General features: G+C 38.2%; 1 protein-coding gene across 8 annotated transcripts in view; it reads left to right on the forward strand.

Moving 5' to 3' along the window:
• The window catches only part of MARCHF1 (membrane associated ring-CH-type finger 1), a 215,105-nt gene that overhangs the window by 57,882 nt on the left and 129,342 nt on the right, over positions 1-27,881 (forward strand). For all 8 annotated transcript variants that reach the window (XM_068137160.1, XM_068137156.1, XM_068137167.1 and 5 more), the window contains exon 2: positions 22,956-23,034. The gene's annotated coding sequence lies outside the window, so the exon portion shown is untranslated. The remainder of the gene's footprint in view (positions 1-22,955; positions 23,035-27,881) is intronic.

A 27,881-nucleotide genomic window follows, 5' to 3' on the forward strand; every position in this document is an offset into this window, starting at 1 on the left:
TGTGGCTCTGGGCAACCTGATCTAGTGTGAGGGGTCCCTGCCCGTGGCAGGGGGTTGGAACTAGATGATCCTTGAGGTCTCTTCCAGACCTAACAATTCTATGAGTCTATAATTGATACATACTTACAGCATCATTCAGAAAACCTTTAGTTTGTACAGGTCAACTCTGTTAGTTTTATTTGAAAAGTATGTAAGAAAGGTGTAACTGTCTAAAAATAAAACTGTAACTGAATCAGTTGAGTACAGGACATACTGTTAACTGACAGTAAATATCCACATGATTATAAGCATATGATAGATGTCTGATTTAAATTCTTGCTTTAGATGTCAAATTTTACCACTTTCCTTGCAGTAGAGTAGGAGTTGTGACAAAATTGTTAAAAAGGTGGCAACTAGGGGAGGCTGACAGGAATGTTCTCACTGCATTGTCATTTGTCAACAGGAGTAGTTTTTTAAGGAAAACACCAGTGCAAGCAATTTTTTATTAGTTTTTTTTTGTAAAACAAGCTAACAAAACAAAGTCCTAACCCCTCATTGAAACAATTTTTCACTGGTTTTACCTTCTGCAAAACCATAATTTTGCAAATAGTAATTTTTTTTTTCATTAGATGTTAGATCTTTGCCAGCCGTTCCTCATTTTTGCATCCCATGTTTCAGCAAAGCAGGCACTGTCTGGAATTTTAAGTTTAGGTGATAAATGTTTTAGAGAGAAACCATGAGAAGATAGTGTATATCTTGATAGAACACATTTAGGAAGGTGATAAAATAGCAAGACCTATTTTTAAAAGAGCTTTGCATGGATGCATTATTTGTAGTAGTTACTAAATTAAGAGAATGTTAAGGAGTGACTCAGAAGCAACTCTGGGAAGGCAGTAATCATCACATACATTTAAGTTGCACCTCCTCTTACTGTTACCTGACTTTTATGGCAAACTATGTCAGTTTGTCACTAGTTCATCTGATCTGCACAGTTCATTGTTAGTTGTTCAGCACAGTGGATGTTTCTCGGCTGCATAATATTGTAGATTGAGAGTGGCAGCCCTTACTTTTTCTTCCTTTAAGACTGAGAGAAGCAAAGCAGTATTTAGCCCTGCTAAACTGAAAGTTAAAATGAGTAATAGAACAAAACCCCAACCGAGTTAACCTGAATGTTACTTTCTAATCCAATCCAGTGTTTTTTGTAAGTTAGCCAAAGCTAAAGAAAGGTAGAGGTTCTCCAAACTGGAAAACAATTATACTGGCTCATCAGCTACAGGAAGTATTCTTGCTCTTGGAATGAAAGAATAGAAATGGGGTTGCTTCTAGAGGTTTCCTCCCTGCTTTCTGTGGTGAGTATCAATGCAAACATTTCCTTAATGTCACTGAAATGTTATAACCCTCACTGGTGGTACTGAATTCCCAGCAGATGCCTAGCCCTAGGTGGAGTTGCATTTAGTATGTAGCTTTGATTTCTGAGTTACTCCTCAAACTTTCTAACCTGTTTGCTTTTATCTAGTTCATTGGAGTGTAACATTCTTTTTGTCTTCATCTGAGCATAACCTGAGCTTTTCAATTAATGGATTTTGTTGTTGTTTTGTCTCTGAAAGCTGTTCTTAGCCTGTTTCTCCAAGTCAGTTTCTTTTTAACTTTTAATCAAGCCTTTCTTAATAAGTGATGTGCACTGGAACTGTGTTTTCAACACAATGTCTTTCAGTATTGTACATGATGACTCTGGGATTTAATTCTTTATCAGTTCTTTTTTATCTTCTTTTTAATAGGCTCTCTCATTTCTGTGTCATTTTCCCTTTGAAAGTCACATACAACTGTGGTGGATTTTCTGGCTTTTGTAACTCCTGTAGGGATATTGAATCTGAATGTGTTATTAGCGTGCCTTTCAATAGAAAAAAAATGAACAAGATCCTGCATACTATTCAGTACTTAGTCTGCGACTGCATTTCTAATGGTTTCCCTAAGCAGCTCTGCATGAAGTGATGATTGTAACGCTGAAAGTTTCTTCTCTGCTTTGTGTCCCAGCCTGATACTTGCCTGATATTCATGGGTATCTGCCATTACAATTGTATTTCCTTCCCTTATTGCCTCTCTGATCTCAGCGTATCATAGGTGGACAGTGCTATCGTTCTGCTAAGGCAATTGAAAATGCAGTTCTCCTTTGAGCTCATACATTTGGATTCAAGAGCATTGCATGATTTATTGAAACTTTCCTTTGTACCAAAATTCAGTAAGAGGCTGACTACACCCCTGGACCATTAATGCAGACACCTAAGAGTAGAGGCTATCTACTTGGAAAAATTAACTCAGTTGTCGTTCCCTTGAAATAACAATGCATCAAATTCTAAGCCCTTGATGGCTGGTTGTCTTGTACATCATTTCATCTTGTAGACATTTCAGAGGAACAGGGCAACAGTTATAACATGCTTCATGTTTGTCCCTATTCTGTCACAACTGATTATCCATTTTCTTTCTGAACACAAACTCTTACCTTGGTGGGGAGAAAATGTATGCATTTTATTCGTCTTCAGAGCTCTTCCTTGTAATTATATATGTGTACATTCTTCTTGTTGTGCTGAAATAGTACAGATATATGATGAATGTGCAAGGTGAGACTGAATTTCACTATTAATTGAAATTAACAGGAGTTTCTAGCTCTTTTTATTCAGACATCTGTTGGCCTCCATGCTCTAGTTAACACTCTATCTATTTGTTCAGAGCGTTATTCATTCGGAATGTTGTATTACAGTTAGTAATAATCGACTGGTATTTTAATGCTAATCTGTACTATTCAGCTCCTAGGTCCAATTACGTATTGTTGAAGGGATAGAGAATCAATGGTAATTTTTCTCCACCTCTCCCCTTGATTATATGTACTACATTGTAGCTCTTTAAAATGCAAAAAAACCTGCTCAAAGAATAGGATGCTATTATGGTGCTGCTGGCTATTTACTCTCAATATATATTCATTTTTCTTATGTAATGAGACTTTTTTTTTGAAGCATGATACTTTTGATTGGATTTTTTTGTTGTTCTTTAGCCTCAGTTTGTGGAAGTGTGAATCGTGAATTGTGCAGAAGTGTGAATTTTAAGTATGGTGAATAGTGAAACTTGTATGCACTGAACTTGAACTTGTCATAGAATAAAGAGCAATTAAATCTGCATATTATAGGTATAATTTAATGCTGCTGGAATATCTGTTTGAGACACCCGAAACACAGTTCTGAGGAAAATTTTTGGAGCTGGTGTGATAAGGAACTTCCTTCTGCTAAGTTCCTTGTTTATTTTGTTACTTATCAAACCTTGCCTGTAGTTATAGGACAGAGCATGAAAGCAAAGAATCATATGAGATATTTTTTCTCCATATAGGCATACTTGGAAATATCATAGAATCACAGAATATTAGGGGTTGGAAGGGACCTCTGGAGATCATTGAGTCCAACCCCCCTGCCAGAGCAGGACCATAGAATCTAGCACAGGTTGCACAGGAGTGAATCCAGATGGGTCTTGAGTCTCCAGAAGAGACTCCACAATCTCTCTGGAGAGCCTGTGCCAGTGCTCTGGAACCCTCACAGTAAAGAAGTTTCTCCTCATGCTGAGGTGGAACCTCCTGTGCTGTAGTTTATATCCATTGTGAGAAGAACCTGTCCCCTCCCTCTTGACACCCAGCCCTCATATTTATAAACATTTATCAAATCCTCTCTCAGTCTTCTCTTCTCCAGACTAAAAGATATATTTCTTCTTATTGGAAATAATGACACCTCCTTTCATGGTTTAATATTTGCTATGTACAGAATTTTTAAATAAGTGACTGCTGCAATCATAGTGTGGTAGGAAACATACTGTCATAGAGATTTAGATGAGGTGATGAAGAGATTTTCCTAGTAAACCCCTGCTAATTCAGTGGAAAGTACTGGTGTGCTCAACTGAGAAATAATTACCACTGGACATAGTAATATTTGTTAAGCAACAAACAAAACAACATCAACAAAAACCCCCAAAGCAAAATAAATATACTGATAGCTCTAAGGGTTGACACTTCTCCCTTTAAGTGACTCCGTTGATAAAATTACACTGTACGAAACAAAACAATAATAATTAGTTCTGCCATTTTTTCATGGGATTCATGTTTGTGTTGACTGAAACTAGTCATATATTTTCTGTCTTTGGTGATTTGTTCATTCCACAAGAAAACTGCCTACATTTTTTCTGAGGAATTAAAAACAAGGCAAAATGTCATGTTGAAACTGGTGAAGCTTAATGCTTCGCAGTTGAAAACAGGACAAAGTTTTGATGTTTACTTCTGTGTTCTCAAAAAACCAGGCCTCTTCTTACACCATGACAAACATGAACACATGAACAATAACATGCTAAGGTGAGTCATGAAATGCTTTGAGAAAACAGGTAATTAAAAGAAAAAAAACTGTTTGGCTAACCAGAAGTTTTTAATGCTTTTGATGAAAAATTAATCTACACTTATTATATCTTTTTGGTTAACTGAAAATTGTGTCTGTAGTTATTAAATATTTGTTAATTTTCCATCACCTGCCTTATTTTCTAATTTCCTTGCTTACAGATATCCAGTGCTTTAATACTGTCTTGTATTTCAAATGCACTGACGTTTACACAGCAGCACATTCTAAAGTGCTTTGTATGGAATCGCAGCTGTATCTTTTCTGTCATATGTCTGAATACATCCTGAATACAGAGACTTACGAGTTTTGAAAGGAAAGCTGTAACTTCTAACTTTTACGTTTAAAATATTTTCAGTTACATGTAGATGAATGCAAAATATTGTAGCTTTCTTTTCAAAAGGCCATGATGTACTGATCTTGGAATATTTCAAATACTAAATTTCTGCCTAAACAATAAATGTTTGACTATGGTAAACATTCCTGCATTGTCTCAGTGCATTTGTGTTACTCTAATTCATACCTTTTGAATACTTAGTAGTAAAACAGATTTATTGTTTCATGGAATTAAGGACATTACATTTTTATTTTTTACTTCTTTCTCAAACACTTTTTTTCAGCAGAATATGTTGGAATGAATAATAGATATCAAAGGTGGAAAATAAATTTATTAAGCTGTAGTTTGCACTTTCCTGAGTATGACAAAAAGTATCATATGTATTTATTGACTTTATTGTGCTTTAAATGCTCTAGTGGTTTTAACTACATATACTGTAGCAATTTTTTAATATCCTAATAACTATCAATATATGAAAGTTTCCTTAGCATCCCATTTTTATCTTAGTTTCAGACTTTTATTTCTAAGCATTGTAATGTCTTGAATGCCAGGAGATTCCTGATGTTCTGAATAACAGCTGGATTCACCCTGCTTACATTTTAAGCTGCAGTTGTGAAATACAATTTTTTTCTGAATTAGCCCTTGAGCTTAAGCCTTTATATAAACCTCAGTAAGTTAATATGGTAGGCAACTAGCTCTCAGTAGGTTACTCTCCTACTTATGTGACTTAATCCTTTTTTCCTAAATATAACCTCATCATTTTTATTCTGGAATACCAAGTCAGAATCCACATCACAAAACTCTGAGAATATTTCTCAGCATTAAAATGAATCAATTTTTTTTCCCTTTTTGGTAGTTGTTAAGTGTGATGCCAAATATGTGAGTAAAGCGATGGCAGCTATACCTTAAGAAACACTATGTAAATGTTTCCCTGATATGAAAATTGTACTACTCTGATAAAGCCAAAATCCATAATTGTTTCCTGAAACCATGCACAAGATTTGAGATTACTCTGAGAACTATTGATTTTAAACTTTGTGAAGAGTGTCTGTAATCAGCATAGCAATTTGGCTTGTTAATTAGACTAGTCCTGTGAGAGTTTGGCTCCCTATACAGTATGTTTATGAATCTAATCAACCAGGCAGCAAAAAACCCAATTACAGATACTGTCTTTATTTTTTAACTCACGAAGGAGCAGGAACTGAAATACTGAAAATGTTGCTTCTGTAATAATTAAAACATGGATCTGAATGAATAGAAATGAGGTCCTTGGTAGTTAACAAATGCATAAAAAGGCAAAAGAAACTTCTGGACTGTGCCAGGACAGTGCCATCAAATAGCAGCTACCTGCTGGACTACAACACATCAATATTTTTTAGTTTCTTTCTTTTTCATTGGGGATGTATCAAGTCACAACAAGCCATATGTGAGATTCTGGTTTTGGCATGACAAGTCAGTCACTCATCTTCATGGGAAAAAAAAAAAAAGCGACAAAAAGGAAAAAAAGAAAAGAAAAAAGAAGTGCTGCCTGTTATCAGTTCATATCCTTAATTTGCCTTATTTCTTATTGACATAAGTGCTGGTAATTTGAGTTTGTCTTTAGTTATCCTTTGTGTGTAGAGTGATTTGTAGTGAAAATAGCTAGAAATAGTAGCTGAATTAAGCAGTACTCAGAACCTGATTTGTTATGCCTTTCTTTTGTCTGTTTTCCAATAGATTAATTGTTCATTCAGCATCCTTTCATGACTCAAAGGTTTTGAGCACTATGACTGGTATTTAAACTAACTGTTCTAGCAATTGAACTGTCTTGTATTTTGCAACTGTATTTGTGTAGTAGTTGAAGATGTTAGTCTGCCAGGTAACTAAAGCTGCCTTTTCTTTCCTTAGGGAAGAGGTTTATGCACTGGCTTTTTGCATATCATTGACAGGGAAAACTTTTTTTTTTGTTGTTTTGTACTATGCTTATGTTGAAAGGCTGAGTTTGTAAGTGCCTGTGAGTGAGTTCTGATGATTTCTAGGTAGCTCAGAAGTATATGCTAGAGCCTTTTGTCACTAGAAAACTGGTTTTGCACAGGTAAACCTATCTCTACTTTGCTTTTGATGTGGAGTTGTTACATAGGTTTGGTCATTCTAGAGCTCTTTTAAAGTCTTGTAGCGATCATTAACCTAGATCACTGATTGCCTAAAATTTTGTACTGAAACCTGCCACTCCATACTATGGCAGATACAGAGCAGAAGAAATACAATTTGTGTTCTCACAAATACAATTTGTCTGAGTGTAAATAGCCAGAACTCCAGCTGTGAATCTTGCCTGTGAGTGATTTTCAATTTATTATATTTTTTAAATTGTTGAATCTATAGAAAGTAGGTGTTATTTTCAAAAGACCATCTGGGACACAAAGGGAAATAGATTTATTGCTTTTTTCCTTATTTACATATTCAGGTTTCCTTTCACTTACTTAGCAGTGATTTTGGTGGCAGACTGTTGGCAGTAGTGGGACAGGTGTCCCCAAGGCTTAGCAGGTCTTTTGGGAAGTGCTCAGTCAAAACATAACTTGTGGATGTAGTATACTCCTTGTCATACTTAAAGCAGTTTAATAATTTTGTGCTAACGTTATTTTTCTCAAGTACACAAATAGAACTTGTATAAAAAAAGGATATTCCTATTAATGGTTGAAGAGAGAATTCCAGACTTTGAAACAAGAAATCTGATATGATATTTTTAAAGTGTTTACTGTGAGCAATGAATTCTTTACCTAGAAGACACTGATGGCAGTGCTAAGAATTAGAGTTATTTTACTAACTTATGCCTGGTCACAGACGTAGCCACATGATCATGAAAACTATATCCATATGGACATGTTGCACTGCATTGTGGCCTATTGACCAGACACTGTCCCAGATTCCAGAAGCATGATTTTGTGTATAGATTTTATAGGTGTTTTGTTTTAACATTTGCAGTGCTAGGTACATTAGTAGGGGGGGTGGGGGTGGGTGTCACTTTTTTTTTTTTTTTCCCTGTTCTGAAGGGACCAATTTTTAATTTATTTTTCTTTTTCTTGTGTGCTTTGACATCTTAGCTGGGTCCTGGAATAATATGATCATTTCTTTCCTCAATTCTCTTCCATTTCAAGTGAATCATAACAGGAGGAGAATTTTCAGACTCTATATATGACATGGAAAATATGCTTGATGATGTGTCTTGGGGATATTTACTTCAGTACAGCACAGTGATTGAGCTTTGAGATGCCAAGCTTTGAGATGCAGAACTTGATGTCTTACGTAATTAATGACAAAAGCCTCCTAGCTTTTGCTATGGAATCCTTAAGAGTATGTTAGCCAGCATGTAATGTTTCAATGGGCCAGAGTACATCAGGAAAACATAAGTAGCAGAGTGCAAATGCTATTTAGATAGTAATCAGACATTTCTCAAGTCTTTCCAAAATTACACATCTGTAGAGATTTTATCTACTTGATCACTGGAGAATCTGCATGTATAATGAATGGCCTGTGCAGTTTATTACCTGTTCTCTATGCTCTTCTGCTGAAAGGGGCATAGCTGGAGCAGTGTGGAAGAGGACTGCCTTCCTTCAGATGCTAAAAACTGGGTTGGGTAGAAATCTTAGGGAACAAAGAGAGACCACTCCTTCCCAGCGAGCTGGCCTCTAGATTTACCTGGGATGAGGCTTTGATAGTGCCAAGTGAGATAGGTAGTTGGAAACTGTGACTTAGCTGCTAGGATGGCTTGGAACAGGTGGTAAGATGGGCTTCTGAGAAGTAGGAAATACTATATGGCTGTGGATTCAATTTTTAATGGTGGTTGGAAAGGCCTTCTGGAAGATTGAAAACCAAATACTTTGGAGAAGAGGAGGCTCAGGGGTGACCTCATTGCCCTCTACAACTACCTGAAAGGTGGTTGTAGCCAGGTGGGGTTTGGCCTCTTCTCCCAGGCAACCAGCACCAGAACAAGGGGACACAGTCTCAAGCTGCGCCAGGGGGGGTTCAGACTCGAGGTGAGGAGGAAGTTCTTCACCGAGCGAGTCATTCGGCATTGGAACCTGTTGCCCAGGGAGGTGGTTGAGTCATCGACCCTGGAGGCGTTCAAGGGGAGATTGGACATGGCACTTGGTGCCATGGTCTAGTCATGGGGTCTGTGTTGATAGGCTGGACTCGATGATCCTCGAGGTCCTTTCCAACCTAAGTGATACTGTGATACTGTGAGTTTGTTGCATGCTTACATAAGAAGCAGAGAAGCAAGTGTGTCTTTGTTTAAGTTGCAGAGCTTATTTGTTTTAATTTTTTTATTTTCTAACGCCCTTTTTGCTGAGGCCTTCATGGTCTTTGGAAGTCAACTACAGGTAAAGCTTTAAAGATACAAACTGAAAATTGTGTTGTCATGTTTTCAGTGGCTAAATAGTAACTCAAATTTATGAAATGTAGAGTATATGTGATGTAGCATTGATTTGAAATGCTGGTATTCCTTGAGTATTTACTAGGAAAAAATTCTGAGGTGTACCTTGCTTGTCAGGTGAGTTGTTTTTTTTTTGTTTTTTTTTAAGTTTAGTTCTTTTCCTGAGTATGAGGAAAATAACAGTTTAAGCTAAAAATGCTTTTGATCCCATGGAATCACCATCAACTTTAGGTATTCAGAGCATGCATACTGACAAATAAGTTTCACAACTTTTCTAGGAGAATTACAGTTTGGGGGTTTGATTTAATTGATTAAAAAGCACAATAAAGCATCCTGTCTAACAGAGAAAGTTGAGGGTTTGTGCAATGTAAGTTTTGAGAATGCAGTATGCTAAATTGTAGACTGCAGATGTCAATTCAGAGAGGCTAGCACAGGTAAGACAGTGCTTTGCACATTTCTCCAATTTCAGAAAGCAAATCGCCTGGGGCATTACTTAAACATTTTACTCCAACTTTAATGTGTGGAAACTCCAGCTGTACTTTTCTTGAGTTTCTGAGACTTTATTGGTTTAGCAGTGAGGTGTGATGTTGTGGAGTCTTGTTCTCTGGAGACTTTCAACACCTGTCTGGGCATGTGCCTGGGCAACCTGACTTAGACACACCTGTGTTAGCAGGGTGGTTGCACTAGATGATCTCCGGAGGTCCCTTCCAACCCTTACCGTTCTGTGATCCTGTGATAGTTAGGCATTTATATGTGCCAATGCTACTTCTGAGCAGAACCATTACAACTAACAAATCTTGTTTCCACTTTGCAGAAATCATAGTACATAGGTCAAAGGCTATATTATATATAGCATCTATAGCTCTTTGACTGTTTAAGTATTTCCACTGTATTTAATCATCATAAGGAAACAAGGACCAGATGCTCTGACATGGTGGAATTTATGCACCCTGTCACTGGTCATGTATCCTTCCCACCCCATTTTAATCTTTGTTTTGGTTTCTGAGGATGTGGATTCATGAACACTTCTAAGTCAATGAAACCCCAAGAACCCTACCCTTTTTTCTCCTGATGTTACTTTCTTCCTTAATCCTAGAAAAGGAATCATTTTAGCAGTCTCCTGGTAATTCACAGCATGGAAGACACCTAGGTTAAAATGATTTCAGCAAAACCAAAAGAAACTAGTGATGATTTTAACTAAGAAAAAATTCTATCTAAATTTGTAGGTGGAAGGAAATGTTTCAGGAAGAGGTAAAATAGCTCCCTGTGGCTGTATAAGGAATGAAGGTCTGTAACAGAAGATAGCATTCTTGCTTGTGTAGTAGTTCCATGTAACAGCTTGCTCAATATCATTTGACAGCTAGGTGCTATAAATTCTCAAATGCATGAGCTATGTAGAACTGAGTTTTCTTTAAATATTAATTTAAATTCTAGATGAGTATTCTATTCGTGAAGCATCAAAACAACTTACAAGGAGGTTATGGATGAGTAACATAGCATTTAAATTGTAAAGCAGTCTTCTACTAAGTGGGAAATATGAAATGAGAGGTACAGCTCATTTCACAGAGAGTTACAAACTTTGAGAACTTTTTTTTTCAGATTTTGATTGACATACAACATTTGTTTTTGTATAGTGAATGAGCATTAGTTGGACTGGGATTTATTGAAGGCAAAATTTACCAAGATTAGGAAAATGAGAGAATACTTACTCCTATAAAACCTCTTCCCTGGTTTATTTGTTAAAGTTTGGTGGGTTTTTTGGTTTGTTTGTATTTGTTTAGGTGGAGGGTTGTTTTTGACAATTAATAGGCAGTAGTGGCGATGCAACAATGAACCAGATCATTACAAAACACTGTGTGGTCATGATAATTCTTAGTGTAGGAGATTTTGGTTCTCAACAGAATCACAGTATAGTTGTGGTTGGAAGGGGGCTCTGGAGATTGTCCAGCACATCCCCATTGCTTCCAGCAGTTACCCAGAGAAGATTGCACAGTGCTGTGTCAAGCAATTTCTTTTAGCATATACAGGCATGAAGATTCCACAGGCAGCTTGGGTGACATTTTCTTATGTTTGACCAAACTGACAGTATGAAAGGTTTTTCTGATGTTTAAACAGAACTTCATGTATTTCAATTAATGCCTGTTTCGCTGCAGCTTGTAACTGGGCACTGCTGAGAAAAGCCTGGCTCTGTAGTCCATTTATGCCTCCTATCAAGTACTGATAAACAGGGATAAGAGCCTCCTGAGCCTTTTCTTCTCTGTGCCGAATATGCCCACTTCTGTCATCTTCAGTCTGTTAATCATCTTTGTGGCCCTTTGCTGAACTTGCTTTACTATGCCTGTATCTCTACCGAGATCCAGCACTCCAGATGTTTCTCACTAGTACTGAAACAGAGGAGAGTATCTCCCTTGACCTCCTGGTGACACTGCCAAGTGGCTGTTGGCCTTCTTTGCTGTGGCCCATAGTCTGCTTGTACACTAGGACTCTCAGATCAGCCCCTAAGATGTGCTGCTGCTTGGCATCATTTCTGCACAGGTAATGGATATTTCTCCTTGTTGAATTTCATGAGATTCCTGTTTGCTCTTTTCTCTAGCCTGGAAAGATTCCACTCAATGGGAATGCAACCATCTGTTGTATCAACTACTCTTCATTGTGTTTTATTGGTGAACTTCCTGAAGGTCCACTCTGTCTCACCTTGCAAGCTATTAATGAAAATGTTGAATAGTAATGGCTCTTGTATTGACATGGGGGGTGTGCCTTTGATGACTGATTTCCAACTGGACTTGGTGCTGCTGATACACAACTGTTTGCTCAGTGCTTTGGAGGGTTATTATTGTTGATTTGTTGATTTTAGGAGGGGCACTTGATTGATAGTAGTTGTTAGAGTGAGCAAAGGTGTTCAATTACGCATACAATGTGGCTGACTGCATGCAGAATAAAATGTTTTGCAGAAGACAGTATTATGGTGTTAGCACAATTCAACTAAAAAGCCAGTCAACAGATGAAGAAATCTGACTTGCTCGGCTCTGAGGCTCATGGGAAATATCTGCAATTGCTCTAGACAATCTGTTGATCTTCCAGTGTGCTTGTTTTCATATGAGGTCAGGGTGGAAAATGTTGTAATGAGAACAACACCTCTAAGTCATTATGTTTACATTGAAAAAAGCTGAGATCATCAGGGTCAGTGTCATCACAAGATTGGCTTAATTTTTTAAAATTATATATGAGTGAGAAAGATGCCAAACATAATAGATGGTTAATAAACGTGTCTCTATTTGCAAAATGCTGAGTTGTCACAGATGCCTTTTTGTCATGGTTATTCTAAGGTTAAACACAAAGTGGAATCTTCAAGTATATTCACATGAGAGTGCAATTTTAAGAGGTAAGGGACAGGTGATTTTGCTCTGCACAGGAAAGATTACAGGATTTCACAATCTGAATATAAAAACACTGTGTGATCCTTTGTGCTGTTCACCTAGTGATATTCTGTGACTGAAATTCTGATTTACAAATTGTATATGGGCTAGTAGGTGGATGGATATAATGCTTTCATTACTTCATTAAGTTCCTTTCCTGTTAGTATCATATCAGTGTAATGCAGGTGGATTCCTGTCATCTTATCATGTTCTCTTTTGGTCTGGGAGTAGGAAAAACAAAAGAAAAATCGAACAACATGCAAGGCATCTGATCTAATTGTATAAAACAAAGTGAATATGATGTAGTTTGTTCTAATTTGTTAAAAGATGTATTTCAAATTATTACATCTTCACCTTTTTTATCTCTTTTTATTTTTTTTTTTTCTTTTTCCTGTGGCCGTAATTATTTATGTGGCTTCATTTAATTGAAAAGTAGAGAGAAGAGTTTTCCTCCACATATTTGGGAATTTACACTAAGGCCCAAGTATCCAACACTTCATTTAGTGAACAGATTCATTTCTGCTTTTTGGATAGATGCAAAGTGAACCTGAATTTTATGTATCAGGCAACAGAGTAATCTTGGCTATGGAAGAGATTTCAGACACAATCTGGAATTACTTGGAGTTGAGTTCTTTGTATTCCATATTCAATAAGAGAAGGCCTCGTACAGAAATCCAATGTATCTACTTCCAATTGTTACAGGGCTGCAGTTAAGGGTTCAGTGACTTATCTGTTGTGGACATGACACGTGACTTTTAGACTGTCATCAATATGGTTTGTTTTTGTCATCCTTCAAGCTTAGAAGACGGTTTGCTCTTTTAGTATTTCGTGTTCCTGATAGATGTGTTGGAACTGTGTGGGGAATATTAATCTGTAAATGCTACAGGGAGGTTCAGATTCTGCTTACTATGCTGTAGTTTAGGACTATTTTAAGAGGTTTTTTCCCCCATGTGATTGTGCTGGAATTTGGAAAGAGGCAACCTATTTAAACTGTTAAAATAGGAAGGTGATCCAACCATCCAAATTATGAGTAAAAAATGGATGTCTAATTGCCAGAATGTAATTAATAAGCCATGCCAGTTTCAGTTCCTGTAGCTTCGCTCAGTTCCTGTGCTTTCAATGTGGCTGAAAGTTTGCAGTTCAGCAAAACCAAAAATGCAGTCTTCAAAAAGAGACATTTGTTTGAAGGTGCCTTGGCACCTGATGATCGTTTAGTGAAAAATTAATTGCAAAAATTCTGCAGAAATTTTGAAATGTTTTGCAAACTTTAAGCCTTTGAGAATCTGTTGAATGTGAGGTCATTACTCACAGTATGGTCATGTAAAAGGGTAACTATGGCAACAGCAGAGTATTGGAATGGAGGGTGAGGAGAGAGGTTTATGTGAGAGAAGTAATATCCCTGGACATAGAAAACATCTTCACCGAGCCTTCTCAGATGAAAATATTATTTGGATGTTTCATTTGTGTGAACATTTTTTGTTTTCTAGTATGGAAAATTAAGCTTTCCTTGACTAGTCCTCCTCCATATTGATTTTCATTGGTACCACTGGTTTTAAAAAGAGGTTTATCTTGTGTTCCCTTGTAATTTAAAACTCATGGAATATTCTTAGGGCTTTTAAGTCCTCTAGAATTTAATACAGTAAAAACTAAAGCTGTGAAAATGCATGGCTTAAGGTTTCGATGTCTCTTCTAACTTTATACTATAAATTAGAGATTATTTAAAGATCATGAGAAAAGGAAAGAACAACAGCTTTTGAATTTTGGAAAAAAAAAAGATGGAATAAATGTAGGTAAATGTTAAAATTATTTAGGCACATTCAGAGAGAAGGCTGTGCAAAATTTTGGTGTGAAGCCTGTGGGAACAGAAAATAACTTTTTTTCAAGATATTCTGAGTTGTAGTGTTTGCAAAAGCTCTCATTGGATTGGGACAAGAATGAAGCTGGATCTCTAGTGTCTTGTCAAACTGTTCTAACCATTAGGAACATTGCTGCCTTTCACAATATGCTTGCTGTGTTTTAAAGTAAAAGTGTTTGTGCTTGAAAGGTAGCACTGAGAGTGTTTGGAAAGAAGCATTCTCTTCATCTTTCTTTGAGCAGTGAACTCTCAGAAGGTTTGGGGCTATTACTGAGATTTGCACTCTGACTTCTAGAATGTACTTCCATTCTGGTTTAGATGAGGACAGACTGAGAGAGTTGGGGCTGTTCAGTCTGCAGAAGAGAAGGCTCCGAGGTGACCTAATTGTGACCTTCCAGTATCTGAAGGGGGCCTACAGGAAGGCTGGGGAAGGACTTCTCAGGATCTCAGGTAGTGATAGGACTAGGGCGAATGGAATGAAGCTGGAGGTGGGGAGATTCAGGCTAGATGTGAGGAGGAGGTTCTTCACCATGAGAGTGGTGAAACCCTGGAATGGGTTGTCCAGGGAGGTGGTTGAGGCCCTGTCCCTGGAGGTGTTTAAGAGCAGGCTGGATGAGGCTCTGTCCAGCCTGATCTAGTGTGGGGTGTCCCTGCCCATGGCAGGGGGGTTGGAACTAGATGATCCTTGTGGTCCCTTCCAACCCTGAATGATACTATGATACTATGAGGGACAGGCTGAAGATCACAGACTCATTGACCAAATCAGGTGTAGAAAATATGATGACATGACTTTGTCCTCTACTGTAATGACAGGAAACATGACCTTTAATTCTCTCTTATTTCATCCTTGTCATAAAAATATCTAGGATGTAATCTTTGCCTTGCTGAAGTTTCTGGCAGTTTTGCTATTGACTTCAATGAAATCAGGACTTTGTAAGTTGTGTATTATAGAGGGAAAAGTAGAAGTTCATTCTCAAGTAACTGTCATGTGATTTTTTATTTATTTTTTTTAAATTCTTTTCCCCTTCAGTGGAATGCAAATATGATTTGATTTTGCAGTTCCAGTGATGTCTTAAAATAATCATGTGATCTTTCTTTATCCTATATAAACATGACCTTGCCATTCAGTCCTCTTGCTTCTTGTAGGAAGGGCAATAGCAGAATAAGGAGACAGCAGAAATAAACCACCAGTATGTATTAATTCAGTGTAGTTAGTAGGCATCCGTCCTCCATTCCCCCAGCCCAGACTCACACACTTCTTACCATGGCAGATATTTAATCTTTTAATCATATTTGATTGTAATATAGTGTAGAAGCAAATGGAGGCATAAAATCAAATCAGTAGGAGTTGAACCAAGTTATACAGCTAAGGAAGCAGTTGAAATTTTGAGTTAGTACAAAGACAAGGAATTCTTTTAAAATTAATGGATTGTGGAAGATATTCTAACACTTTGCTGATTCCTTCATACTGGCAGGAAAATGTATCTCCTTCTAGCTGACAAATGTAACTCCTGATAATTAGGATTTGAGCAAGCAGTGTCAATGTCATTGATTTAGTTTACATGTAAGCAATAGTGGGACAGAGCTGTCATTGATGTTATGAAGGTCTGTCATGACAAAACCCATCATATCCAAACAGGATACTGGGTGTAGCTTGTCTTAGTTTTCTGAAAACAGCTCCCTTTCAAAGTTGTCTACAAGGAATGTGTCCAAGGTTTTCCATTTCCTATTGATAGAATTCTATAATATAGACTCAACAGATCATTTCTTGTCTGTATTGTCACACAAAAGGTACTGTAAAAACAGAAGTGGTTTTTATCTTTTGCATGGGCTTGTCCAAACTGCAGTGCAGATCCTGGTCTGTCTTCATAACTCTTGCACTTCAGTCTGCTGTCAAAAAAGGAGTGAGATGTTGAGGTTGAATATTATGTATTGAGTTTCACTGATGGCTACGTAGCCTGCATCACTGACTGACAATGCAAATGAGAGCTATTTTTGCTGTGAAATCTAGTTTGATGTGGTATTGTGTCAATCCTGACAAGTTTTAAAATTAATTTTGAATTTGTCTTTTAATGTTCTTTTAACCTTGTGGTTTCATCTGCTATTATGTATGGAACATAAATATGCAAAAATTGCTTTTAAAAGAAATGCTTGTCACTAATACTTTTTTTTTTTTTAATTTTTCTTTTTTTTAATATTTGGCTTTGATTTGATGGTAGTATTGAATCCTAGATTGAAACCAGCTAATGGATTTCACAGAGAAAAGGCACAGTTACTATGGCTACACAGCACCCTGAAAGCTTAAAAGCACAAAGAATAAATGAATACGGTACTGGCTGCTTAGCCATTTCTAGAATAGATTCTAATAATTTAAAGTCTTTCTAGCCTTTCAGACACTGTCAGAAAAAAGCAGGATGTTAGCTGTTAAAAAAATGTATTTTATTTTTGGTTTAGATCATTACTTTTGAAGTAGCATTTTGGAAAAATATTTTTCAAAACATCCCCTGCTTTTAGCCAATCTATTTCACATGTATGTCTTGTATACAATGAAATTGGCTACTACTTATCATTTTACCACTGATATCTTTATTATGATATTTTAAGATGAGCAGAAACTCAATTGTCCTATGGACAAATATACATAGTAATTGTGGTTTGATCAAAACTTGATTGATGTACTTTTTATATCTTTCACTGTAGTATTGGCTGAGCTAATCATAAGCAAATCTACACATTTATGACAATAAATTTTTTTGGAGTGTAATGATAAAGTAGATCTATTGTTCATCACAAATAGATAGAAGTTCTGTACACTAGTAACTGTAGACAGTATACTTTGGCTGAAGGGTAATAGAAAACCATTGGGAAGGTAGCAGGCAAACTTACAGGCAGTTTGCAAAGAACTCTTTCTTGTTGCTATGATGTGCAGGCAGAGGGCTCTTGTCTTTGTATTTTGCATTATGTGTCCACCAACATTTGCATGTTTTTGTAAAGTGGACTGGACATGCTGCATCCTCAACAGACCAGCTGAGCCACCCTCCTGTTGTAGAGCTATGCTGTGTTCCATGGAAACACTGCATTTGTTATGTTAGTCCATGGTGTCTTTCATGTCTAAGACATGCAAAGAAGCTATAAATGGGTATTTGTTTCATTCTTGTGTTATTTTGGTTTGATGAAATACTCTATTAATTACTTAAATATTGCAGAAAAACGTGCTGCTTAAAATTGAGGAGTAAATTTGTTAGAAGTGCTTCAGCAGAAGACTTGGTCTATGTGATATTTGATGTTGCCATGGGAAACTGCTTTGTGAGAACATTTGCAGAGCAGATGGACCAAGATAAATAAAACAGATACAGGTATTGAATAAAGTTTGTGTAATGATCTATGAAAACACAGGAAAATGTGAACTCAAATCTGTGTAACAGCGCTTTCTTTGGTTTGCCCTTTTTTAACAAGTATGTTGATCAATTTTCAGGACACAGTTCTTTATAAATGTTTTGTCTTCCTTTAAATGAGATGGCATATTTTCATGGCATTTTTATCTTAGGCCACTGATAAACAACTGTCTGATATGAATAACTCAGTAGTGAAGATTTGCTATAGATTTTGAGTTTTCAACAAATCAAAGAAAATGTCAGGTTTATCTGCCTTATCTCCTGTGTTATTCAAATGCAGTAGTGTCTTAATTTCATGCTGTAGTCTACTAGCTTTTGGGCTAGCCTTTAAAGTTACATCTAAGTACACAAACACTACGGAATCAAACAGCTTTGTATTTTAGATGTTATAATTTTGTTAGCTTTGCTGTTGAGAGCTCTTCTGTAATCTCATGCAGTAGCTTTTCCCTTAATTTAAAAACTGAAGTATGGACACTTGCTCAGCCTGTTTAAGAACTAGAATGTCTATTTAATCATATATTTGACACAGAATTGTTTTCTTAGCAACAGGAACACAAAAGTTACTGATGTGACTACATACATGCAACATGCCTTTGTAAGGGTACGTATATATATAAATACACAGTATGTTTTTTTAACACATATTCTTTGTTCTCCCTGGCAGTAAATTAAATAGGCATCTCCTGATATTTGTAGTCATGTCTTTTTAAGAACTCAGATTCATACCAGCAACCAGCACCAGAACAAGGGGACACAGTCTCAAGCTGCGCCAGGGGAGGTTTAGACTCGAGGTGGGGAGAAAGTTCTTCACCGAGCGAGTCGTTCGTCATTGGAATGGGCTGCCCAGGGAGGTGGTGGAGTCACCGTCCCTGGAGGTGTTCAAGAGGAGATTGGATGTGGCACTTGGTGCCATGGTCTGGTCATGGGGTCTGTGTTGATAGGTTGGACTTGATGATCCTCGAGGTCTCTTCCAACCTTGGTTATACTGTGATACTGTGACACTGTGATACTTGTAAAAAGAAGAAACTTCTGGACAAATAAAAGTTTCATTTGCTCTCTTGAAGTTGTATGATTTTAACTGCTAATGAACTGTTTTTTCCCCAAGTAATATGTTGACTGTAAAAAAACTTGGACTTAATCTACAATCTAACTGTGCTTCTATCATTTATGAGTATAAAACTTAAGCTTTGGGTTGATTTCTTCACTTGCAGTTCTTTGGATCATGCTATCCTAAACCCAGGTATGCCCCCATAACTGGTGTTTTTAATTTAGTATGAAATTCCATGATACACCACAACACCGAACATCATGCAGTTGAATCACATTTTTGGTTGAGTAGCCAGAGTAAGGTTTGTTTTGTTTTAAGTATATATTTCCATTATGAAAGAAAACATATTCGCTGTACTTGTTTTTAATTAATTGAAACTATCACATGTAAACTTCTGCCTGAAGGTAAATATTGATGTATCTTCTGGTTTGTTGGGTCTTTTTTGGTTTGTTTTTCAAGGAACACTCAGTGAAGCAGAGATTGTTGAGGAAAATTTTATGGTTTCTACCAGAGTATCTGAATTTCTTCCGTTGCTTTTAATATATGGTTGTAAATTCTTGCTACATCATAAAGCCCAAAAGACATGTTGGCTGTCATTAGGTTCAGGGTTATTTTATGTTGCTAGCTTTCAGCTATAATCTTTTTATACCTTTTACGGTAGCTGAAGCAGAATGAAGTTGATTGTATTTCTTTTTCTTTTTTTTCTCATGCTTCATGGAGAAGAGATTTAATGGGTGATTAACTTAACCTCTTCTCAATTTGTTTTAAGCAGAGTCCAGTTAAATAATACATGTTACAGAATCACAGGATTGTTGAGGTTGGAAGGGACCTCCAGGGATTGCCTAAACCCATGGTCAAAGCAGGGTCACCTAGAGCACATTGTCCAGGACTATGTCCAATTAGGTTTTTAATAACTTCAAGGATGGAGACTCTGCCAGCATCTTGGTCAGCCTGTGCTATTGGTTGACCACCATCACAGGAGAAAACAAAACAACAACAACAAAAGTTTAAGTAGGATATCATGTATTTAATTTATGCCTATTATCTCTCATCCTTTCACTCAGTATCACTAAGAGCCTGGTTTTGCCTTCCTTACTGTGCCCCCACCAGATATTTATAATCATAGATCCCTCTGAACATTCTCTGTTCAAGGCCTCCCCTCTCTCAGCTTCTTCTCATACAAAAGATGCTCCAGTCCTTTAAATATCTTCATGACCTTTTTATTGACTTGCTTTAGTAGGCCTATGCTTTTGTACTGGGCAGCCCAGGACTAGGCCCAGCATTCAGGATGGCTCACCAGTGCTGAGTAGTAGAGAGGAAAGATCACCTCTATCAGTCTACTGGTGATACGCTTCCTGATGCAGCCCAGGTTGCTGTGGACTGCCTTTGCTGTGAGGGCATGTTGCTTTTTCATAGCCATCCTGTTGTCCCTCAAATTCTTCTAATAAGCATGGGATTATTCCTGCCAGATACAGGACTTGGCATTTCCCTTTATTGAACTTCATGAGGTTGCTCTTGGCTTGTTTCTCAGCCTGTCAAGGTCCCTCCAAATGGGGACACAACCCTCTGGCATATTAATTACTTCTACTTTTGTGTTATCTGTAATCTTCCTGAAAGTGCACTCTGTCCCACCTTGCATGTTATTGAACTGTTGAACAGTATTGGCTCTCATATTGATACCTGGGGTGTGCCTTTGATGACTGGCTTCTAGCTGGATTTGGTGAGCCTATCAGTTAAGCCAATTTTCTGTTCACTTCTGTTCATTTTCTGTTCTGTGACATTTCATCAGTTTGTCAGGAAGGAGACAGTGGGATTCAGTGATGGAAGTGTAATTAAAGGCAAGATAAGCAAGGTACGGTGTTCTTTCCTTGTCCTTTGGATCAGCCTTCTCATTGTGAAAGGCTACCAGATTGGTCAGGTACAATTTCCCCTTCATATATCCATGATATGCCTGAACATGTTCGTGTCCTTCCTGTGTCTGGCAGTGGTTTTCAGGATTATTTTCTCCATTCCCTTCCCAATGACTGAGGTGAGGCTGTGATTGACCTGCAGTTTCCTGGATCCTTCTTCCTGCCCTTTTTGAAAGTAGAGGCAATGTTTCATTCCTCAGAATTCCCTTCCCTACCTCCCTATTTGCCGCCTTCGTCTCTCTCAGCTTTTCTGTTTTATGCTGAAGATAACACTGGTGGGAACATTTCCTATTCACCTTCATGTTCATGTGAGCTATCCTGCTCTTGTCTCTGTGATCCTGTTGAGGTTATAGTTCTCCAACTGCACAGAGGCTTATTAATTCTTTTTGTTCCCTGTGCTGCGTGCATTAGTGTACAGACTTTGGAGAGGTACAAAAGCATGGTGGTTTCCCAGAAAAGGCAGGATGGCTTTGCCCATAATTATGCCTGGTAGATGTTTCCCTGTTGTCCCAGTTTGAGGCCAGGCAGATCCTCTCTTGCCCCCTGAGAGGGGCAAAAGTATGACACTCACAAAAATGGATTGCAGAAGTGATGGAAAGTTTAAATGGAAAAGCAATTAGTGTTTTACAGAGAGCTACAAGCACAGTGTCAAAACAGGTCCCAAAGCATACAGAGTCCCAAAAGCCTCCCAAGACTTCCCTTCTCCCACCTGAGGATATACCAAAGCCCCCAGGGCTCTTTCTCGCCCCCACCCCGGTCCCCCCCCCCACTAGGCTAATCTCATCTGGCTAGATCTCAGACCGCCCTTCCCCCATCTCCTCCTGGCATTAGGCCTACCCAGGCCTAAGAAGCCTTGAGATACTCCCCCACTGTTACCCGATTGGGAGCATCTCCCATGGGTGTAGAGAGGGAAGAAAGAGGAAGTGAGAGACTTTGCAGGTAGATTTATAGGGCGCAGGACATTAAGGGTATGAAATAAGCAGCTTCCCGTGTCCACCCACTGGGCTGGACACTCGGGACACTGGAGGTGTAGCTTGTGTGGCAGCAGCAGGAGGCACCCAGCCTAAACTGCCACACCTATGTACATGAACACAGCCCTGGAGTTTTGCTTGTGTATTTTCTCCTGCTTCCATTGCCCTATACTTTTTGCTTGCTGACATGGTTCTTCACTTCCCCACTTGACTGCTGGTCATTCTTTCCCGTCCCTTGTTATTCCTAGTTTGCAACTCTCATTACTGATTGGCTGGCTACTTGGCAAAAATGTTTTACTACACTTAGGTGAATACCGTCTCTGCTGAACAATCTTCTGTCCTCATAGAACATCTCATGATCATGTAAAAAACTAAAACCCTTTTGCCCACAGAAATTACACAAGCAGTTGTTGACTTGTGACATCTTTCTTTTCCTCACACTCTTCTGCCTTTTTGAAAGGATTAAGGAGAAAACTGCCCGAGATCCCATGGCCTTGACACCTTGTCCTGTATACCCTAATGAGGTCAATGCTTGATGCTTTCCTGATTGCGTCTGGAATCATCATTGACTTGTTTGGAAGAGCAGCAGAGGGTGATAGGCTGCAGCAGCCTTTCCACAATGTTCAACATCTGAGTCCGCAGCAAGCAGCAAACCTCCTTGGGCAACAGGTCAGGGTGGTAGCTTTGGGCCTCTGTTCCCCCAAGCATGGATCTGCCCACTGCAGACACCCGCCGTGTGCTCCTGCACAGCTCATGTTTAGCTATTTTAGGTCCTTTGTGGGACAGAGCTTGTATCTGTTGCTCTTGTAAGACAACTGTTTTAGTTGAATGTTTTTTTGTATTCTGCTCTTTGTTCTGTGAGCAAATGTGTATAAAAAACATTGCTGGTGAATAAATTATGTGGTTTGGGTTTTTTTGCTCTATGAAGTTGTGTTTTTTTTATTCTTGCATGGTATTCCGACAGTGCTACATGGATTAGCTGGATCAATCTGAGAGTACAGAAACATGAATGGGAATAAAAATCTGATACAGGATTTAATACAGTTTATTTAAGAATTGCTTGTTCAGGTTGTACCATCTGGAAGACGCCAGCATATTTTTATTTTTTCCCAAAGTGTGTCTCATAATGTAATTTAAGGCTATTAAGTGTAGGTATACAATGTTTCAACATTATATAACTAGTTTCACACTTCATGTTTCTGTTTGTTCTAGGAAATGAACCCAGGAAGTAATGTGAAGGGCCATGTGAATTTCTGTCGTAACAGAAATTTTCTAAAAGACTGCTTTACCTGTAAGTTGTTCTTTTCTGTTCTTAAATGTTAAATTTTATTTATACTGCTTGTAAAAAAATGTGGTTTATTTTGGCATTTTGACTTGCAGCTTGACTGTGAAGAAAACCTTGCCAAGCACCTTATGTTTGACGCCTGCTATTCTTAACTTGTTATATTTTAGTGAAGAGCAAACAAACATTTTTCCCCTTCTATTAGGCTTTTGAATTTAATGAGTGAGATTTTTGTGTTGTATTATTGTAGGCTGTGCATCCACTCTGATGCATGCTAAACTGAAATAGCTTATCTTTGAGAAATTCTTTTAAAAGTGAATGAAAGGTAGAAAACATCCAAACCTCTATCAGAATATGAAACTTCTCAGTTAGAAGTTCTTTAGTAGACTGCCTCTGCAGGTGCCTCCTGGGAATCAGACATCTTCTGGACTGGTCATCTTTTTTCAGAGTTATTAAATTATATGATAGTGCCCTTTACAGCTTTGCCACTTGTGGTAAATGATTTTCCTTTGAGTAGCATTGAAATAATTTAATTTGACAGACATTGCTTAGTAAACTTCACTTGGGAATTTAAACTGTTGTTTTCAACTTGTCTCTAATTGTCCACATGCTTAAGCAGCTGAGAGAGATGTAGATGTTTGTCTAGCAATATCGTAAGAAAAATATTAGAAGGTCTGTTTCGCTCAAGAACCGAAAGCATTAGATTGTTGATATTGGCAGATTCAAGGAAGTGGTGGCAGAAAGGAGAACGGAACTCAAAAATTCTTAGTCCCGGTCAAGAGTTATAATTTGAAATATATAAAAATATGCTTAGAAAGTATATCTTGAAGGAGATTTGGAGTTTGCAAGCTTGAATTTAAATAGTCTATTAATTTTCTCCCTTGTGTCTGTAAATATCTAGTTAGTAATTTCCTGAAAACTACAAGGGGAAGGTATTAATGAGTGTTTCAAAAGTGATAGTCGCTATTTTAAAAATAACTATTTCAGGTTTTTTGTTTGTTTGTTTTCCCCCTTACCCAGCACTCTATTTTAGTATAGCAGAAACTCCTATACCTGTACAGGCTAAGTAGTTTGATATAACCTCCACATAAGAAAAAACTTGCAAACACTAGTCTTCCATAATCCAGGCTCTTGAGGAAGTGTCAGAGAATGCCCTGATATTTATTTCTGTTTTTCTTCCAAGAAATATTGCATCTTAGTCCTTTTTTTTTTTTTTTACTATTCTGATATAACTTGAAGCAACTACAAATTAAGTATCAATACAAGAATATCTGTTACAAATTATAATCTTAGTTCTGCACTTCATGTTGTAAAGTTAAACCTGAAGATTATTGTCTTCATTCTATTAATATTCGCAGTACTAGTGAAACCAATAATTTCCCTGTGTTATCCTATATTCATTGATATCAAGCAAATGATGAAGTGTGTCTTTTGGTTTTATCAAAGAATCTGGAGGGGATATTCCAGGATATTTCAAGGAGACTTTTATGATTATTGAAGGAAAAGAGAAGAGAAGCTGCTGCTCTGATAATGCTCTTAATAATTGAATTTGCCAGATTTTCAGTATTGCTTGCTAAGCTTAATTGCTTTGCACTTGCCAGGAAAGTGGATTTCTAGCATCATAACAGTAGGCTAAAAAAAAAACCAAACAAATGAAAAGAGGTAAGATTCAGTTAGAAATAGCTAATTTATAAAAGCATTGTCTTCTCTTTCAATTATTTTGTTCATCTCTCTCTGAAAATTTGAAGTATTTTATATGCGTGTGTGTGTGAGGGATACTTGTATTCAGTGAAGATAAAGTAACATTTGGGACAGAAGTACAAAAGTTACTTGGAAAAATCTGAGGTAATGGAGAGAAGTCTGTCAGGATGCAAAAGTTGAATGTTGTATTGTACGCTGAGCACTAAGCATACATTTGTAGCCTCCCAGACAATAACTGCATTATTTGGTGTCCTGCAGATGTGCTGATTTTGCTGTGATTTTAGTAGCATAACTCCATTTGAGGACAAAATAGCAGAATTTGGTGGTGGTGGTGTTCTGGTTTTGTTTTGCTTGTTTGTTTCTGGGTTTTGTTAGGTTTGTTCATTGTTTGTTGTTTGTATTTTGGTTTGGTAGTTTTTTCTAATGTTTGTTTGCAACATTGTTTATTACGATAGAGTCACAGACAGCAGGTAGCCCAGGGAGGTGGTTGAGGCCCCTTCCCTGGAGATATTCAAGGTGGGTGAGGCTGGACAAGGCCCTGGGCTGCCTGGTCCAGTTGAAGATGTCCCTGCTGACTGCAGGGAGGTTGGACTAGAAGTCCTTTGCAGGTCTCTTCCAGCCCAGAGTATTCTATCATTCTATGATTCTATTCTGAAGCCTGGTTAAAGATCTGGCAATATATAAACATAGAGGCATATTTTCTTCACTTGATGTAAGAACTGACTGCAAGAACTGACCACTCCTCCCAAGTGCCAGTGAACCTCTTTCTGGTATGTGTGTTGAGTGAATACAATATATTAATATATCAAAGGTGCAAATGCATCCTAAACTACTCCATCATTTTCCTATTACACAAACCATTCTCCTCTAGGTATAATTTCAATTTTGCAAAAACACTGAAGATACTTGTGCACTTGATGTAAAAATTATTTGTGTGGTACCACTCATTTGGAGTAGCAAGTTGCTTTGAAGCCCAGAAATTCAAGAATTTTACTGGGCTACAGCCAAAACCCTGCCTATACTTCTGAAAGAAACTCACATGGGCCAAGAAGTGTTTTGTAGGAAGTGCTGCTACAGTCTGTTTTTCATAAGCCTGTTGCTTCAGAAAGATAACAGTCTGTCACCATGATGGCTTACCACTAGCGGACATTTATTCATATTTAGTCTGCACTTGTGGTGGTGAGTGTTGTCTGATGCCCTGGCAAGACTGAGCAAAGGCTCCACTCTATCACTTTTACTCTGACTTTCTACTGTTTTCTGAATCTGGATCATATGCAGTGGCATTATAGACAGTAGGATATAATTATCCCTCTTCAATATCTATATTGAAATACTGTCAGGACCTTCATTGCTTTATACACCATTGCTTTATGGCCAGTTTTGACCATAGGCATTTACAAATGCTAAGGATATTGTTGGAAAATCCTGGAAGCAATTTTTATGGGGTAATCTGAGCAGAAGCATGGACTGGCTGGAGGGCTGAGCCCAGAGAGTGGTGGTGAATGATGCCACATCCAGCTGGCGGCCAGTCACTAGTGGAGTCCCCCAGGGATCAGTGCTGGGCACTGTGCTCTTTAACATCTTTATTGATGATCTGGATGGGAAGCATTGAGTCCATCATCAGTAAATTTGCAGACGACACCAAGCTTGGGGCAAGAGTTGATCTGCTGGAGGGTAGAGAGGTTCTGCAGAGGGACCTCGACAGGATGGACAGATGGGCAGAATCCAACGGCATGAGATTTAACAGCATCCAAGTGCTGGTTTCTGCATATCGGCCACAACAACCCCATGCAGTGCTACAGGCTGGGGTCAGAGTGGCTGAGAGCAGCCAGGCGGAGAGGGACCTGGGGGTACTGGTTGATGGTAGGCTGAACATGAGCCTGCAGTGTGCCCAGCCGGCCAGGAGGGCCAATGGCATCCTGGCCTGCATCAGGAACAGTGTGGCCAGCAGGAGCAGGGAGGTCATTGTGCCCCTGTACACTGCACTGGTTAGGCCACACCTCGAGTACTGTGTCCAGTTCTGGGCCCCTCAGTTTAGGAAGGATGTTGACTTGCTGGAGCGTGTCCAGAGAAGGGCAACAAAGTTGGTGAGGGGCTTGGAACACAAGCCCTATGAAGAGAGGCTGAGGGAGCTGGGGTTGCTTAGCCTGGAGAAGAGGAGACTCAGAGGTGACCTTATTGCTGTCTGCAACTACCTGAAGGGGGGCGGTGTAGACAGGCAGAGGTTGGTCTCTTCTCTCAGGCAGCCAGTACCAGAACAAATGGACACAGTCTCAGGCTGCGCCAGGGGAGGTTCAGGCTGGAGACCAGGAGGAAGGTTTACACAGAAAGAGTGATTGCCCACTGGAATGGGTTGCCCGGTGAGGTGGTGGAATCGCCATAGCTGGAGGTGTTCAGGAGGAGACTTGACAGGGTGTTTGGTTTCATGGTTTAGTTGGTTGGGTGGTGTTGGATGATAGATTGGACATGATGATCTTGAAGGTCTCTTCCAACCTGGTTTATTCTATTCTATAATGTTTTTCTTTGAGTTTTCCTGCTTTGTCAACGTGCTTCTGAGAGAAATACTGAGAAGAGGCCTAACAAAAGTAGTAATCAGGTAGTTTCTGTTTGGAACAAGTTCTGACAGATACTCTATAAGGGTCAAAAGAAATAATGTGCCTTATTTAACTAGTTAAATCCTGATTGTAAAACTGTAGACAAGCAATCCTGGTTCTGTTTTCTTTGAATTCTCTTTTGAATTGGTTGTCAACAAGTTAATGAAACTATGGCAGGAGTCTGTATTTTCACAGATGGCTGGACTGGCATATTTCAAATTCTTCTAAACATCTCTATATTTAGTACTTCATCTTTTCACTCCTTTTTAACAAAGTGGGGGACAGTATCACAAAGGCATAGATACAACTTCCTACTGATGACCACAATTGATTTTATAATTCACATAGTCAACTATCATATTGACATAAACATGAAAAACAAGATAGTGAGGAAAAAGGGTATTACTATTATTGTTATATATTCTGAGCACAGGTTACTAGATGAGAGAGAAATCTACTATTTTTTAACTATGAGATATTTCCAACTTGTTTGTCTTACGTCTTTTTTCTGGAAATAATTCCATGCTGTTAGTTGTGATATTGTAAAAATGGTGGTCATTA

Source organism: Melanerpes formicivorus, unplaced genomic scaffold (assembly GCF_026170545.1).
Source record: "Melanerpes formicivorus ecotype bairdi unplaced genomic scaffold, bMelFor1.0.p_v2 SCAF_4, whole genome shotgun sequence".
Classification (NCBI taxonomy): Eukaryota; Metazoa; Chordata; class Aves; order Piciformes; family Picidae; genus Melanerpes; species Melanerpes formicivorus.